A 17,487-nucleotide genomic window follows, 5' to 3' on the forward strand; every position below is an offset into this window, starting at 1 on the left:
TTAAATTTTCTACAGCTGTATCAAGTGTTAACTTTTATCGATCAGATCGTTTTGATTTAGCATGTGCTCACATGAGTAAATAAACACAAGCATGACATTATTTGAACTTGAATAGCTGTGACTGTTTAAGGGAAAACATGTTGGTTTTCAAATGTGAATGTTTACTCAAATATTTTTTTTCTTTTGTTGGGAATCGTTACCCTTATATTTTTAGTATTCATTCCACACATTTATCTCGCCCCTGAAAGAGAGAGGGGGTTGACCTTAGTGACGACAAATATAAGCCAAAAGCTCTTGCTCCATCGACATATTTTGACCATCTCGTTAGCAACATTAGCCATGCTACCGGGGGGAGACGTGCTACATTCCTCCTGTTCATTTATGCGGACCGCATCACTCCCATGTAATGCGTGTGGCCTAGTAGCGAGGATGAGAGTCAATCCCGCACCGTAGCAGGTGGAGGGGAAGCGGGACAATGGACAGGGCCTGAGGCGGTCGAGGGATGGGGGGTAGTGCGTGGTCATCGTAGTGACAGCATTGACTGCCTGTTGTGGTGTTTTTCAGTAGGGGGCAGGGTTGCAGGATAGACATTTGAGATTCATTTTTTAAAGGGTGAGAGTAGGGTGAACTTTCTCTAACGGGAAGGTCTATTGATTTGTGCAGTCAGAAGTAAAAAAGAGTTGCCGTTGTGGCAAGAACATATCTCAGTGATAGAATTTGCATGCCACTTAAAAGTATGTAAATGCAGTGAAAATTAACAACAAGTTATTATTCTTTACGTCTAGTAAGATGGTCGGAAGATATTAAAGTAACCTAAACCCATTAACCTTGATCGTCACGGTCGCCCTACAAGTTTGAGCATCTCCCTTTTACTTGTAGAGGCTAGCGAAATTTCCGTGTGGTGCGAGCTTCCCGCCTGCACACTGAATCTCAAGGTCAGTAAGTAGCAGAGCAGGAGTAAGGGGTGCCGCCTGCGGGTGAATACGCCCACCCTAGTTCACAAAACCACCTGTTCACACTGCACTGTTACTAACGAATCAGGTGACGAGAGCTTTCCTACTACATGAACGCGACCGACGAAGCCTCCTGCCTCGCTACAGTAGCGCTACTCGCTCTGCAGTCCATACCTCTTCCACAGATACGGCGGAGGCGACCAATATTGATCTAAAGTAACCTGAAATATACCACGAAACTATAGAAAATCAATCAAAAGAAGAGACACCAACACTTAAGCTACTCGCTCTGAAACATTCTTTAGAATCTAACAATTATTATTTGTACTTTACTTGTTTCACGCCTTTTTTATTTTCATTTATTTGGTGTTTTAAGTCCACTTTATGCCACATTATGCACAGTAAGGCTAATCGGGACTGGAGCTACAGTTTAAAGTGGGATCCGAACCACTATGTGCCTCCATCGGGTATCGAACCTGGGACCTCTTGATTACAAGGCGACGACGCTACCACTGCGCAATCGGGAAGGTCCGTTTTACGCCCCTTACCTGCCATTTCTGGCTAATCGCGACGATGGAGATGAATACTGATTAGCTGAAATTGATGAAGGGACACCGGCAATGGAAAAATCCGTTCCCAGGCAGGGAATTGTACAGTCATGGGCACTTCTGGGTATCAATCCATTAATTCTCAAAGGGATCGTTACAACCCAGAAGTATCCGTGACCGTACCCTGGCAAAATCGTGAGTAGATCATTTACCGTCCTCGCTTATCAAGGAGGCAAATCTTACCATTTGGCTCATATTATTGTTCGATATTTACTACGATTGTACAACCAGATCACAATACGTGATAATCTTTACGGTAATTGTCCTTATGCGTCTCTACTACCCGTATCAACAATATTCATAGTCCGGCTATAGTTTTATGATTCCACGTCATCAGATCGTCATTGACTCATGATGACGTTAATATAGGTTCCGCATTCAAGTCCAGATCTGGCCATTCCCTTCCGCTATTCGTGCCCTTGTTCCAGATATAGTTGGGACAGGGTATAGCCGCCACACGGGAACGCTAGATTCGATCCCTGTGTTGGTTTGAAATTTTCTAACAATTTCTACTAGGCTGGATCTAGGGCCTTCCCTGAGGGTAAAGGTTGTCGAAACGTGGTACTCATCACATCAGCTTCAAGCACGGCGGGGATCCACCTTTTATATGCTTTCATGACGATGAAATGTACAGGGGATAGCTTTGCATCTCTATAAATAGAAAATAATACACATGTTGCGTATATCTTCTCTATATATATTTTAATGTGTCATGGCCGAGCCCATGACAATAGGGATCATACAGAAAACCCAGTCGCAACGCTCTGTAAATATAGAGTAGCATGTATATAATTTGCGATAACCATTCCCTCTCTGTTTAATAACTCTGGTCATACTTATTTTCTTCGTCACTTAGGCAAGGCTTCTACTCCCATTCCCTTGATAAAGGTCTGATATTCATGAATTATTCCACGTGTAGCTCAGTATGAAAACTCTACTCATATCTAAGCTGAAATTGCGTTCTCCACCATTTTCTTGGAAAATATACCCGTGAATACATGACCACTTCACTGCCGGTTTCAAGCAGCCACTCATAAAATTTAGCCTCTCCGCTTGGCATGCTTTTGTAATATTCTACGTGAGATGCTGCTTACGATTCAAAACACACTCTTCACCTAACCCTTATAAACACTGAACAAAGTCGCTTAGAATATGAAAACACGTATAAAAAGTGTCCCATGGAAGTCCCAACAGCACAGGGCAGACTTGTATGCTAGCAGACATCTTTCACGGTAGCTGACAATTATTTTTGATTTACGCGACTCTTCTCCGCCTTTTTTTACGTGAAGTTTGTGCTTTACACCGTATATTATTGTCACTTTCTCCTGTTTCTTAACTTTGTAAGTAAACAGGTTTTTCAATTATTAGTGTTCAGAGACTGTGTTGAAATGATCGAAAAATATTGTTGTTTCGGACGATTGTTGAAGCAGCATTTAATCCTTAAACTTTTATTGGCAGCAAAATATACAAGCCAGTGCGAGCGATCCCACACTATGGTGGCCTATAAAGCCTTGTCTGCATAGAAAAAGTGCCATCCCCCAGTTTTGGCAGCAAATCGCATCTACTGACACGACCTTTTAGGTTTTCAATGCAAAACCCCATTATTCCTGTGGCAAATCAAAGCATCATTTATAAATCAGAACATGAATTAATTACCAATTATGCAATTTATTATAAAATAACTGGTAACACAATGTACAGAGTGTTTCAAAATGATTTATCGTATTTCCAATGGTCGTACATGTAGAGTTTACAATGTCAGACAGGTAAATGGTATGTCCTTTAGGAAAATATGCTAACAGTGCTAGGAAATCTGACTGTACATTTGCCCACCATGCTGGAAAATGGCTACAAAATGCCCTAAATAGCTTCTAAATTCATTGGTTACGCAATTTTTTTAAATTCACATGGTAGATATGGCAACACTGCCATATCCGCCTTCCTAGCTGCTCCTCACATTAGCTCCGGCTGAAAGCCTAACTTTGGACCAAGTAACAAACCTTACTAGAGTCGACGAGCCATATGAAAGCGGCTGACCTTGAAGAAGCCTCGATGCGCAGTAGCAAAAGGAGGTGGTGGAGACTTCCGTGCAAAACGCGCGATGTCGTTCTTTTGTTTTACGAGCGGCAAGAATCGGTTTGGTTTTCGTTGTGACTGTTCGTGTTTCTTCAGTGTGATCACAAAAATTTGTCAATATACTTGGTATTTCACACTTTCCTCTTTAACGCTGCAGTCCTGGTCATAAGGGCCAAAAAAACAAAATACAAACAAAACCCCCAAAACATAAAATGCAACCGTTTCATGTAAATTCATCCGTCGCATGGTACATATGCATATGGAAACTCTCTCGCACACCTCCTGCAATCCTAATTGGCGTTAAGTCTAGCTACCTGCATGTTTTTGAACAAATTACGTCACTTACTCGGGAATGCAACTTTTTTGTTGTTTTTCGTCCCACTGGCGCAATTTGTTAAAACGCCCCCCTCCCTCCCTTCCCCCCTGTATATCAGCGAGAACATGTGTGCACAGTAGGCTATGTAATTGCCTCACCCAATAAAGCGCACTTCCATCGCAATTTGTACAGATTTTCTGTCGCGATAATTCTCAATAAAGTAAACAAGATGCATGTGCGCCGGTTCTGTCCACCGTCATGAACGATAATAACAAACAAAAGACCGGAGAGATGCTGACAAGAGAGGGATGGACAGATTTTTTTCTATCTGGGACATGCAGATGAGAAAGATAAAGCCAGATATCACGCGGACGGTGGTTCCGTGTTCTGCGATGCACATCCAAAGCGGTTTTTGCCTTTTTTGGGGGGCAAAAATATTGGCATTGTAGTGTGTGGTAGATCTCCACATCGTCGACAAATGTGGTTCCATCATCGTGACAGGAAACAGATTCAATGCGTTATCCTCGATCAAGGTGTCCTATTCGAGGAGGGGGCGGTGAGTGATCGCCGATTGGTGGTTTCATATTCCAGATCGCCGTTGGTCCCTTTTCCAATTGCGTATTGCGATCCCAATACCGTGGACTACGTACTTGCAAACTAACGAGGCTCTTGCGTCTGGATTCACTAACAATATAATCTTCTATGCGACTTGTGATTGTTCTTTCATCAATTCCATCTGATCACTTTTCATCACCATCCACGCGACCTGCCAAAAGTGGCAGAGAAGCAAAGTAAGACGAAACAAATCAAACGAAAATCGAATTAGAAAGCTCTGTTCGTCTGTCCTGTTCGCTGCTTGCTGCACGGTTTCATTATGGTTAATCATTAGCTATCGTCCTGTATCCTCAAGGCCGCGAGAAACTATACCCAACTATGCTCTATGCTTACAACATTACTCGAGTAGAGGGGGTTTAAGGTCAAACTTCTAGCCTCACTATGGACCTTTTGAGCATATTGAAACGGGCTACAGTGTTGCCAGTAGTATAGCATTGATTCTCAATAGGTCCGTATTCTGCCTAATTTTATATAGGGTTATTCATAAGTCAATGTCACATTTCGGAGTTTTATTGTGAAATAAGTACATGACATATCAGCATGAATGATATAAAAAAAGAAAGACAATCTCAAAAAGTTTGTTTGTCATACCTTACAAGTGCTCAATGTGTGCAACTTTGGTTACACGGGAGACATCCAGGCGATAGTCCAATTCTGCCCACACCCGCACCAGCATGTCACGGTCTGTCGTTGCTATCGCTGCTGCAATGCGAACTCGGAGGTCATTCAAATCAGCTGGAAGCGGTGGAATGAACACCCTGTCCTTCACATATACCCAGAGAAATAAATCACAAGGTGTGAAGTCTGGGGATCGTGGCGGCCACCGAAACAATGTACCACGCAAAATGCTCTCTCGTTACCTGAGACCGCCATATTGTACACTGCTGCCGCCTAGCGGCCAACCGCGTCACCACAACATGCGCTGTTCACGTAACACAAACTTAGAGAGTTTCTGATTCCATACGTACATGATTCGGACTCGCACGTCTCATACATCACGCACACGATGTTCCCCAAATGTGACACTGACATATGAATAACGCTGTATGTATATTCATTCATACGCAATAAAATTACCAATTTTGTCGAATACTGGAAATTTTGTACAGTTTCTAAGAACATTACAATCTCCTGTGGCTGTTCCGTTATTAAAATCCACCATGGTATTTGGTAGAAAAACTATATACCGATAAAACTGAGCGCCAGTACGGCATTGGAACAGAGGACAAGGTAACAGGGGTTGCAGGGTCCTGTGAATTGCATTTAATGACACGAAGTATGGTGTGGACTGAGTTATGGCGTTAGAGGGTAAGATATAAAATTGTGTATAGCGAGTAACATTTACATAATGTTACTACTTCACTGTTAACAATTGATGTAATAATGTTAAGGCGGGAGGAATCTTAATAATGAAATATTCCTATCATAGCATATTCCTAAAAATGCTGATGAAGGCAGTCAAAAGTAATGTTTCCACCCTCAAACAGGGTCTTCTTGAGACAAAGATTCAAACGAAATCCTAATCTCCTGTTGCGTAACTGGCCTTGCAAGACACGCTATACAAAATTTAATTACGAGAACGATGCTTAATAAGTTCTAGATGGGAGTATGAGCAATCTTAATAATGTTTCGAACTGCACCCAGTCTCTTGAAACCATAAAGTAGCACTTGATTCATTTTTGCAATTAGCATCAACACTCGTAGAATGCAATGTAAAGTAAATAAAATACAAGTCATAAAGATACCTATAAGGTTGGCGGTCTTATGTGGTAGGTATATAGAAAGCGCCTGAAGTTAACGGAACTTGTTAGGCTGGAAGTATGTACTAGCGGACATAGTGACAAAGAAGAGGTCAAAAGACAAATGAGATGAATACAGAAATATTTAAGAGAAAAGCGACAAACAAGAAAGGGAAAAATTAGAAGCATATTTTAGTGTCAAGCCTTGAGAATACACTACAAACTAAGAGGGCTTGGAGCCTTAGAAAACATATCGTCGCTTGTGTCCCGTCTTCCCCTGTATTTGACACTCTTAAGAGGTTAAATTGTTCAGGATACGCCTTGGCAGCGTGTGAGGCTTGACCCAGGTCACAGGGGACATCCCTTGTTGCGGGAAAGGTCACTGTCGAAATGAAGGTTACGCCACTCTGCCTTATCATATGCATATCTTGTGCCTCGGCAGATGTTTTTGTTGATATCGCCACCGTGGATCGTAGGATTCTCAGAATCATGTAACTCATATGTCAGGAGGTAATGTAATGTGTAAAGATTAAAGGTTGGGACGACAAGAGGAGAGACATTTAGTTGATGATATTGAGAAAGGAAACAAAAAAGGTTGCATTGTAGCAATAGAACAGACATAAGAAAGTCACATATGTTACAAGTCTCTCTTGGAGCCTTTTGTTCTCAAGGTTTTTGAGGTACCTAGCGCCAGGATAACTATGTCCTCGAAGAATACAGTAAATGCGAAATACAAGTTAACCTCTTTCTTTAACACACGAAACAGAACCACAGCTTGCAGTACAGAGCTACACCAATGGTAGCGGATCAGTACAGCCTCATGGCGTTCTGGAAGTGGTGCAGGAGGGGCAGGGCCCCTTCTGGAAATCAAATGTCAGACCAAAATTACACCTACGCTTTAATTTCAGTAAGATGAAATAGGCTACATTAATTAGAATGTAGTAATTATAATTACAAGTGTAAGTTGATCGCAGGGGCAGCAGAATTTCAAATTAAGTGTTTTAGCGGGAGGCAACGTTGATTTGTGAAAAAGGCTTTAGTTATCCATTCTTTACCTCTTCGGCCATGTCTACCCTCACAACACCCTCTAAGTGCAGTATAAAAAAAAAGTAAAACAGTATTCGTGAATTTTCCATCTGAAATATAAAACATGTTGCAGTTCTCTTCCTCTCTCTCTTTATTTACCATTCACAAAGCTCTGTTTGCCGTTCTTTCTCTTATTCTCGTTCCCTCTGTTGCATTTCCCCATTCCTCTACTTTTTCCTTCAACGTAGTTCTATGTCGCTGTTCTCTCTTTCTCCTTCACATTTATTTTCCTTCCACAAAGCTCTCTGTTGCCGTTTTTGTTCTTTCTTTCTCCCTTTTCCCTTCCATATAACCCTCTGTAGCAGTCATATTTCTTCCTCTCTTTCTTATACCTTTCACGTTGTTTTGTCACCTTTCTCTTCCTTCTCATCTTTTTCTTCCACGTAGCCTTCTGTTCTCTTTCTTTCTCTTCTTTTTTTCTCTTCCACATAGCCTTCTGTTGCCGTTCTCTTCCTTTCGTTATTTTTCTCCCTCTGTATAACTCTTGTGTTGCTATCTCTTCCTTCCTCTATTACTCCTTTCCACATGACTCTCTAACCGCTGTCAATGCCTAAACGCGGCCTTCCCGATTGCGTAGTAATAACATTGTCACCTTGCAATCAAGGGTTCCCGGCGGAGACACATAGTAGTTCGGATCCCACTATAAACTATAGGCCCAATCATAATTACCCTATCTGTGTATAAAGTGAACTTTAAAAGAAAAAAATAACATGATTTAAAAACAGTGACCTCCGGTATTGGCACCATCGTTACTGTACATTCAGTCATTGTTGAACATCTCTCTGCACAGAAGTTAACCTAAACCTGTTGCATGCTTTATTTGGAAACCGGCACAATATAATTTTTCCTTCATGTTTTTCCCAATTCCAATGGAGGAAGAACATCGTTCGGCTTGTATTAATATTTTCTGTCCCTTCATGCGCACAATCCTCGATCAGTTTACTTTATGTCGCATTCACCCTTGGTCCTTTTCTTTCTCACTTTTTCTGCATCTGCCAGTCACAAAAAGTCATGTTGAGCCCCGAGTAAAAGTTGAGAGAAAACGTCGATCCGCGTAGCGAAAGAAAAAAAAAGGCCGAGCAAAAATCCAGGGAAGCGTAAATCCATATAATGTGGAAGTCTTTCTTGTCAACATCACTCGCTGGGTGTGTGTGGAAGGAAGATGCTAGATTGGGGGAGGGGAGAGGGGGGAACGGTCTGAGAGAATCGAGCGAACAACATGAAGAGTAAACCATCAAACGGCTGGTGAAATACCATTTTCCGCCCCATTAGCATCTATATCGCCCATCCATGTTTATATATCGATTTCCCGATACACGCCTACGTAAACAATACCTTTATTTTTTGCTCTCTTCCCGGCCACCTTGGTCTATGGTGATGGCGGACTGCTGGAACAACAACTTGTGATAATATGCTTCTTCGGGTCGACGAGAAAAGTTGTCGACTCAACTGAGGGTAAAAGCAACAAGATATTCGATAATGGGATCGAGTCTTTTTATACTTAAAGAGGATATGTTTCAGAATGGTGTAAGAAATCAGAGAACAGTAATGGGAAAAAAAGTAATGTAAAATTATACATGACTACCTGATCCTGTATTTTGACGGGTGATTTGAAGTGTGAGAACAAGATAGAAAAGGAGCCGTTGGAAAATGATCGATTATTTAGAACCTAGGAGAATGTTTTGCATTGATCGGAGACATGAAAAATGCGGAAGACGGATAGGGAAAGACTAGTAGTACGATATGGCGCTTAACTAAGATGTACTTCAAACAAATACAAAAGGAAACATTTTACAAGTGATGTTTGGAAGGAAAAGGAACTGCCTAGGACATGCCTTGAGATAGAAAGAGGAGTTCTGAGACCAGTGGGAAAGAGCTATGTGGATCGAAAGAGAAAGAAAGGAAGAAAGTAAACGCCAACAGAGGACATGTTGAAGGGAAAAGAAAGAGGAAATAAAATAACGACATCAGAGGACTGCGTGGAAGGAAAAAGTAAGAGAGGAAGGATTAAATCGGCAACAGAGGTATGTGTGGAAAGAAATGAGAGATAGGAAGGAAGAAAACGGTAACAGGAGACTATGTGGAAGGAAATCAAAGATAGGAAGTAAGGAACGGTAACTGGGTGAAAGGAAAGAAAGAGGGAAAGAAAGAGAACGGCAGGAGAGAATTAATTTTGTTTAGCTTTCTTTACTCTCATAGAAGTGTTCAAATTCAAGTGCTAAAGGTAAATATTCTAATCTAACCTAAATGTGTGTAAGTGTATAACGAGTGCAATATGTGTTTCTTTCTCCAGTTTAAGAGGCGGAAAGATACAAGATACGTGAGGATATATTTAAGTGGTTCAAAAAAGTATGCATTCATTCATACGTGTTATAGCAATACAAGAGAACAACAGGTATAGGTTTTACGCAGTTGTTAGAACAGATAAATTTGTATCGCCAGACCACAAATGCAAATAAAAACAACACAGGGGGAGAAATAAGAGAAATAGAAAAACGCGAGAGAAATATTGGAGGGAAATACAGAGATAGAGGGGAAAGGAACAGATATAAAACGAGTAATTTAGAGAGGGAGAGAGAGAATGAAAAAAACAAGAAGAGGGAACGGGGGAGAGAGAAAGAGACAGAAAGAATAGAAGCTCTATAGAGATCCTACATAATAGTTTAATGACTTAATAAAATGTAGCTGTAACTTTTAAGTTGGATGACGATTACGATGAAACAATCATGAATATATTACCCATCTGTGAGCTTAACCTGCGTAGCTCTTAATGCTGATAGAATCTGAGACTACATGAATTGTCTACATTGGCAGACAATAAAATTGAGTCCATTATTTTTAAAGTGTGTTTTGAAGTTTGAAACCAGAAAGTAACCGTTGAAAACGATAAGAAAATTTACAGTAAATTAGTCTAGCTATATTGTATAAGTGCCATACACGTTTTTTCGGTGACATTTTGTCCAACCAGAGTAGAGGAGCGTCAGGATATATACCAATTGCTGGCCTTAGTCCCGCAGTCAGTTCGATGATAAATTGGTACGCTTTACGCAGATCTGCATCAACACACGCAATTGCTGTAATTAAAGGGAAATTACACCTTACGCACGGAAGCGCAATCGGCTGCATCCAATGCGCGAAAACCGTGAAATCGTTGGAAATAAAAGTGACTTAATTGTCGTACTTCGCAAGTCAAAATATTTTGACTAAATTGACTTCTCTTAATAATATCAGTGTCGCTATATATGGGCAAATACAATGTGTTGTACAGAAATCCTGACAGGGATCCAAACACGCGTTCAGTACATTTTCCGACTATGTGGTTTTTAATTTCCTTTCATAAATTCCTCTGTGGGATCATTCAACTGGGAAATCGTGTGGTGTCATGTTTACTGGTTATCGTAAAACGGAAATGATTTTATAGATACGCGAGGTGAGAAAGAAATAGAAGGAGAGAAAGCTAGAAATTCAAGGAAAGAAAGAAACTTGAGGGAGTTTGTTAGAGATTGGGGGAACAGAAATGGAAGGAAAATAAATTGAGAGAGAGAGGAAAGGAAGGAAACAAAGCTGGGAAAAGGTTGGGGGAAAGGAAAGAAGTAACCTGAAATAGAGAGAGAGAATAGGGCACAAATAAATTCGAGTGAAATAGGGAGTAGAGAGAGAGAGAGAGGGAGAGAAAGAGAGATGGAACAAGAAGATGGAGATATATACTTAAAGATAGAGGGGGATCATGAAAGAAACGAAGCACGAGAGAGAATAAAGAAAAGCAGCTCGACAGAGAAACGAGGTGAAGAAGCAGAAAATCATAGCGATATTCGAGAAACTATATAAAAAAATGGCTAGACGTATCTTAGTAATCTTAGTGATTATTATAAATTTGGGAATTATGCTCCTAATAATCAATATTTTTGAACTGGAAATCTCCCAATTTCAGATTCTTAATAACATTTCCTAGCAATGTGTTATTTTGTTCATCATTTTGGTTATAGTGATTTGGTAACCTTGGTAACCGCTTCGCCTAATGGTTAGCGCTTGCTTTTGTTGTATGAACGGTCCCGGATTCAGTCTCCGATGTGGGCTTCAAAATGTCGATGTTAACTCACATTGCGTGGAGAGTTTGGGAGCTACTTGATGGCAATCGTAACGGACCCTCTCTGGGAACACAGGTCTGCCCCTGAAACGTCTGCTCGCGATAGTAAGGCACAAGTTTGTATTTGAAAAACTAAATATGCTGACCAAGTCAGTCATTTATTTTATTAAAAACATAAACTAAACGTAACGTTTCAACCTTCTAGAATGAAGGGAAAAGAGCGTGAGATTAAAAATCCAACCACATTCTATATGGAAGTAATTGTGTTTAGCCTTTTAGGTGAAAGTATAGTTGGCAAGTGAAAGTCACCTGCTAGAAAGTTCCAAACAACTTTCTAAATAGTCTGGAGGGCGTAATGTTTGTGTATATATAATACCCTGTTTTTGTATCTTGTTATTTTTATACTTGATACAGAGTCTGAAGAAGACCTTGCTAGAAGGTTGAAACGTTACGTTTAGTTTATGTTTTTAATAAAATAAATTACTGCCTTGGTCAGCATATTTAGTTTTTCTTAAACAAAGAATGGAAGAAGATGTTAGAAAGAGTGGAAAGGACAAGAGAGAAAGAGGAGAGGAGAAGGAAGAAAAATGATGGGAAAATAGCGTGAGATTAAAAATCCAACCACATTCTATATGGAAGTAATTGTGTTTAGCCTTTTAGGTGAAAGTATAGTTGGCAAGTGAAAGTCACCTGCTAGAAAGTTCCAAACAACTTTCTAAATAGTCTGGAGGGAGTAATGTTTGTGTATATATAATACCCTGTTTTTGTATCTTGTTATTTTTATACTTGATACAGAGTCTGAAGAAGACCTTGCTAGAAGGTTGAAACGTTACGTTTAGTTTATGTTTTTAATAAAATAAATTACTGCCTTGGTCAGCATATTTAGTTTTTCATAATCATGGAAACAAGGCTTAATGGTGTTATAATTTGTATTTGATTTTCTACAGGAGGGAAACCGATTCAGCCACTCTATAACTTCTACCTAGTTGCCCTGAACCTCTTGGTTTCTTATCTCACTTCCCATTGCTTGAAGACGAAGCAATTTCTGTTTTTATCTTCTTTTTTTGCGCTGGCTAATTTAGCACGTGCCGCCTTCCCCTTTTGCACGCGTCGACAATGACTAAACCATAATTCCTCGCGTGCGTAAGGGACCACAGGTTTGGCACGATCTGTCAAACACGCGTTGGAACTGTGCTCTTTAAAAAGACGAACTTAAGAGGCAGTTCGCGGAGTAGACGGCTGCGAACGGAGACGAGGAGAAAGGACTGAGCGGAAAAAACAGGCGGATGGCACGCGCAGACGCCAACGTTTTGTGCTCCTGGAACCATAACTTAGACTGGAAGTACGGGTACTCTTTTCCAGAACCGAACGTGGCTCTTAACAAAAGACACCCTGGAGACGAGAGACTAAGCCGCCCAAAGAAGCCAAAACAACCAAACTTCCCCACGAGATGTAATTTCGGTCGGAGGATCTCGTCTAGTAGCTCCGAAGATCCTCTGTGCGCAATGAGGTGCGACTCTTCGAGAAGGAAAGCATCCTAGGTGATGCGCTCTATGGTCGGGACTCCTGCCCAAATTTCCCTCGACATCAGTGTACCTGGTCTCTTGCTCGTCGATTAACCGGTCGAATCTTCTTTCTTATAGCTTTCGATTATCTCTTAAGATAACTCGAGAGCTATCTCCCTTTCTTGGTTGTACAAACAACGGCAAAGGTAATAGTAGACCTCACGCTGAAGTGGGTTAGAAACCCTGCGTGCTTCAGGGCAGCTTTGATAGGGCACCTGAATTGTCTAGAGCTGAACCAGGAAATGGACGATCTTCAATCCTCAAGGCCATTCTGCGAGACGAATGCCAGGAGAGGTTTGTGTGTGGATTTGCTGCGTGATGAGAAGTGTATATGTTCTTATTTTCTGTTTTTGTTATTTTACGTTGCTATGCTACCTCTGGATTTTGAATGTCGAATAGATTTGATTTGATGAACTGACATACACGAAAAAGCCAACCCCGTGGCAAATTGGTTAGCGTAACGCGCTTTAAAGTCGAATAGCTGCGTTTAGAACTTGGTCTTCTTCCCACCTCCATCTTACATATTTGACCTCTATCATCGCAATTGACGGAGAGTGTTAGAACAATTGCGTGAAATAACAAAAATATAATCTTCGGTATTGGCTTCTGTGTTTGAAGCATTGTTGTTTCGTCAATCAATAGCAACGATAGAAATGAAATTATTCTTATTTTCTAATGAATAGTAACAAGAGAAGAGCGATAGGTATTCCTCGTATTTTCGCAAGAAACTAATTTCCAGTCTGTTGTGATACCGAATTCTATTTAGTGTGCGAAATATGTTTAAAATAAATTTATGTTAATCCATGCAGATGTAACCCATTACGGAGGGCCTTCACGATGACGTAGTGATAACGTCAAGCCTTGCAAGCCTGGGTTCGATACCCTGTGGAGACACATAAATGTTTGGATCCCACTTTAAACTGTAGACCCAGTTCCGATCCTATCTGTGCATAAAATGTACTTGAAACAAAACCCAAAACGCAAAATGGTGCCTGTATCAAGAATGGTAACAACGAAAATAATTTCGAAAAGCAACAATACGCAAAGCACCTCAAATCCCCACTGACGTACAACATGATACTATTCGTCACATAAGAATTATTATTTTAGAGTTCTAATTCTGACATTTGCAGCCTTGAAATTCATTGTTTCTCTCAATAATTAAGTGCTTTCTGTGTTTTGCATTGCTCTAACTCACACAGAGCTCTAGCTCTTCGTGTGAGCTCAGATTAAATGTGATACAAGCTTATCTTCAATCCTTCACTCAACTTCGCTATTTGCTTGCTACAGGTTTGACATCTTAACAGAACTTTAATCGAAGATCGCTCATGAAATATATTTTACCTATCAGCTCTTAATTAACCTTTTAATTTCCACATATTTTTACTTTTGTTATTTAGCGTAGCTTTTCTGCCATTTTTGGGCAATCGCGACGATGAAGATGAGTGAAGATATGATAAATGGAACATTCAAAAGAACACCAATGCCCAGACCGGTATTCGAACCTAGGACCCCTGACGGAAAATCGTCTAGTGCTACCACTCGGTCAATTTTCACATAGAAACTTACACTTACACACCTCTTACCTTACATATGCATTTTGTTTTACCTGCTGCAACTCTCTTATGGTGAACACTAACCCCTCATTTCAGGTTTATCTAATATTTATAGCTATTGCTTTGTAGTGAATGATAATCCTATTAAGCCTTGTGAATCTTACTCCGAAGAAAACCCTGTTAGAGGATGGAAACGTTAGTGTTATTAATAATATATTAATAAAGTCTGCTTTGGTTAGCATTTTTAATGTATTGAATGAATATTACATTTTCATTTCGTGTTGAGGCATATATTCGTCACCTAGATTTTGCATTTAAAAAATGTAGATCCAGTATATATAAGTCATTGTGCATTCGAGTCAATTAAAACATTTTGCGTTGTTGTGAGATTATCTATTAGGATAAAATTTGGACAAAATGAATCTAAGTAGAGAAAATGCAACTTGTTTGTCAAAACTGCCATGTCCAACTGATCTCTGAGAGTAGTGTTTAGCACGTCACATTTCATACCCATGGAAAAATGGGTCAACGGATGAATAAATATTATGATTATGATAAGTATAGTCCATGATTGTATCTAGTATATGAACGAGATGTGTCCCTCCTCTCAAACAATACGTGGCTTGTCCCCAACGGACGAAGTGTGTCACTTATAAATTAAATGTCCGAAAGCAGATATTAAGCATGAACAGAACAAAAAATACTCCTGAGCAATTACAAATGTTATAAGCCAATTCATGGCCGGGAGTTATTGACGGTCTTCCTCAACCTATCCGTTTTAAGTTCCGGGTTCGAGTCCTGGTGTGGCAATCTCTTTTTTAAGTGTCTCTTCATCAGTTTAATCTAATAATCATCGATCTTCATAGTTTCGATTAATTATAAAAGTGACATACAAGCAAAGCAAAATAAGCTAACTAACTAACTAACTCTTTAGCCTTTTTAAACCGGAAAATTCATGGCTGCAGCAACACAGGCCTTCCACCTGTCCCTATCTTGAGCAAGATCTATATACTCTTTTCCATCCATCCCTACCGATTTCCTTTAGGTCCATCTCAACGTTGTCCGTCCCTCTATCTTCGTCTTGGCCTTCCTATAGGTCTCTTACCATCAGGTTTCCCAACAAGAATCCTGTAAACTCCTTTTTCCTCTCCCATTCGTGTCACATACCCTGCCCACCTAAGTCTTCTTGATTTAATTATTCTAATAATATCTGGACATGAATACAAATTATGTAGTTCTAAATTATGTAACCTTCTCCACTCACCTGTCTCCTCATCCCTTTTAGGTCCAAATATTTTCCTAAGGATCTTATTTTCAAATACTCTCAATTTATGTTCCCCTTCCAATGTAAGGGACCAAGTTTCACACCCATATAATACTACAGGCAAAATTACTGTTTCGTATATTTTAACTTTTAGTTTCTTAGATAGTAAACGAGAACACAAAAGTTTATGAAGAGACAAGTGACATGCATTTCCTGAATTAAGCCTACTTTTTATTTCCTCTTTAATATAATTTTCATTTGTTAATATTACTCCTAAGTATTTGAATTTGGAAACTGGTTCAAACGAGTTGTTATCAATAATTAGATTTTGATTATTACCTAACACTTGGTTTCTGCCTGTAAGCATATATTTAGTTTTCTCTTTGTTAACTTTCAAATCTATCTCTTAAGCAGTTTTGAAAAATATTTTAGCATTATTCTTAATTGTATTTATATCATTCCCTAATAAGTCTTCATCACCTGCATATGCTAACAACTGAGTCACACCATTTAATTTTAGTCTTTCGCTAGTTTATTTTACCTTCCTAACAGCATATTCTAAGGCAAATTAAAGAGCAATGGAGATAATTCTCCTTGTTTTAACCCTTCATGAATTGTAAATTTGTCAGACACATTAATACCCACACGAATTTTACTTTCTGTTTCACTGGTGCATACTTTTATCATTCTAACAAGCTTCTCAGGTATTCCGAACTCGACTAATATATTATATAATTTATTTCTTTTGACCGAATCATATGCTTTTTTAAAATCAATGAATAGCTGATGAACATTTTGATTATATTCCCACTTTTTTTCAAGTGCCTGTCTGATGTGAAAAATTGGATCTGTAGTTGATCTGTTACGTTTAAATCCACATTGATAATCACCTATAATTTCATTAGCATATGGGGTTAGTCTTGTTAAAAGAATGTGAGATAATATTTTATATGTTGTTGAGAGTAGAAAAATTCCACGGTAATTACTGCAGTCATTTTATCACCATTTTTAAACACAGGAACAATTATGGATAAAAAAATAAATTGAGAACAAATAAAATTAATTGTCAAATGACTACAATGTCAGAACTACATTTGAAAGATAAAATGCAAGGAGAAGATTCATCTTCAAACAGGCATTTGGGGAGAATTGTGTAGGCAGTCAGCGTGCTCCCAAATGTTGCCAATCCACGTATACCATGACCTTCGAAACTGGAGTTGTGCTTTTCAGAAAACTTTGCTCCTCAAGTGTCTTATTAAGAATGCCTTGATGTTCTCAGCATTGCCAACTTATTTTCCGTCGGGAAAATCTGTTTTCCTCCTTTTTAATCTGCAGTTGGCTGTGCATCGTAGAGACCGCTTGATAGGAGCCTAACGAGGCCCTCCCTGGGTGCTAGAATCGAAGCCACGATAATCGTCTCTGGATTTTCCGGTTGGGTTACTTTTTCCGTCCGGGTAATGTGATCAGCTACCCTTGACAAGCTGAGATACACAGCCATGATGAAATGTTTAGATGTACAGTTCAGTATTGTTTCAACAATGTGATAAGGTATCACAGCGCGCTACGACACCAGGGGTTCTTGGTTCGAATCCCTGCCTGAGCATGGATGTTCTTTATGAGTC

General features: G+C 39.7%; 1 protein-coding gene across 4 annotated transcripts in view; it reads left to right on the forward strand.

Annotated features, from left to right (window-relative positions):
• The window catches only part of side-IV (sidestep IV transmembrane protein), a 562,494-nt gene that overhangs the window by 85,934 nt on the left and 459,073 nt on the right, over positions 1 to 17,487 (forward strand). The gene's annotated exons all lie outside the window — the stretch shown is intronic.

Source organism: Lepisma saccharinum, chromosome 3 (genome assembly GCF_977018435.1).
Source record: "Lepisma saccharinum chromosome 3, izLepSacc3.1, whole genome shotgun sequence".
Taxonomy (NCBI): Eukaryota; Metazoa; Arthropoda; class Insecta; order Zygentoma; family Lepismatidae; genus Lepisma; species Lepisma saccharinum.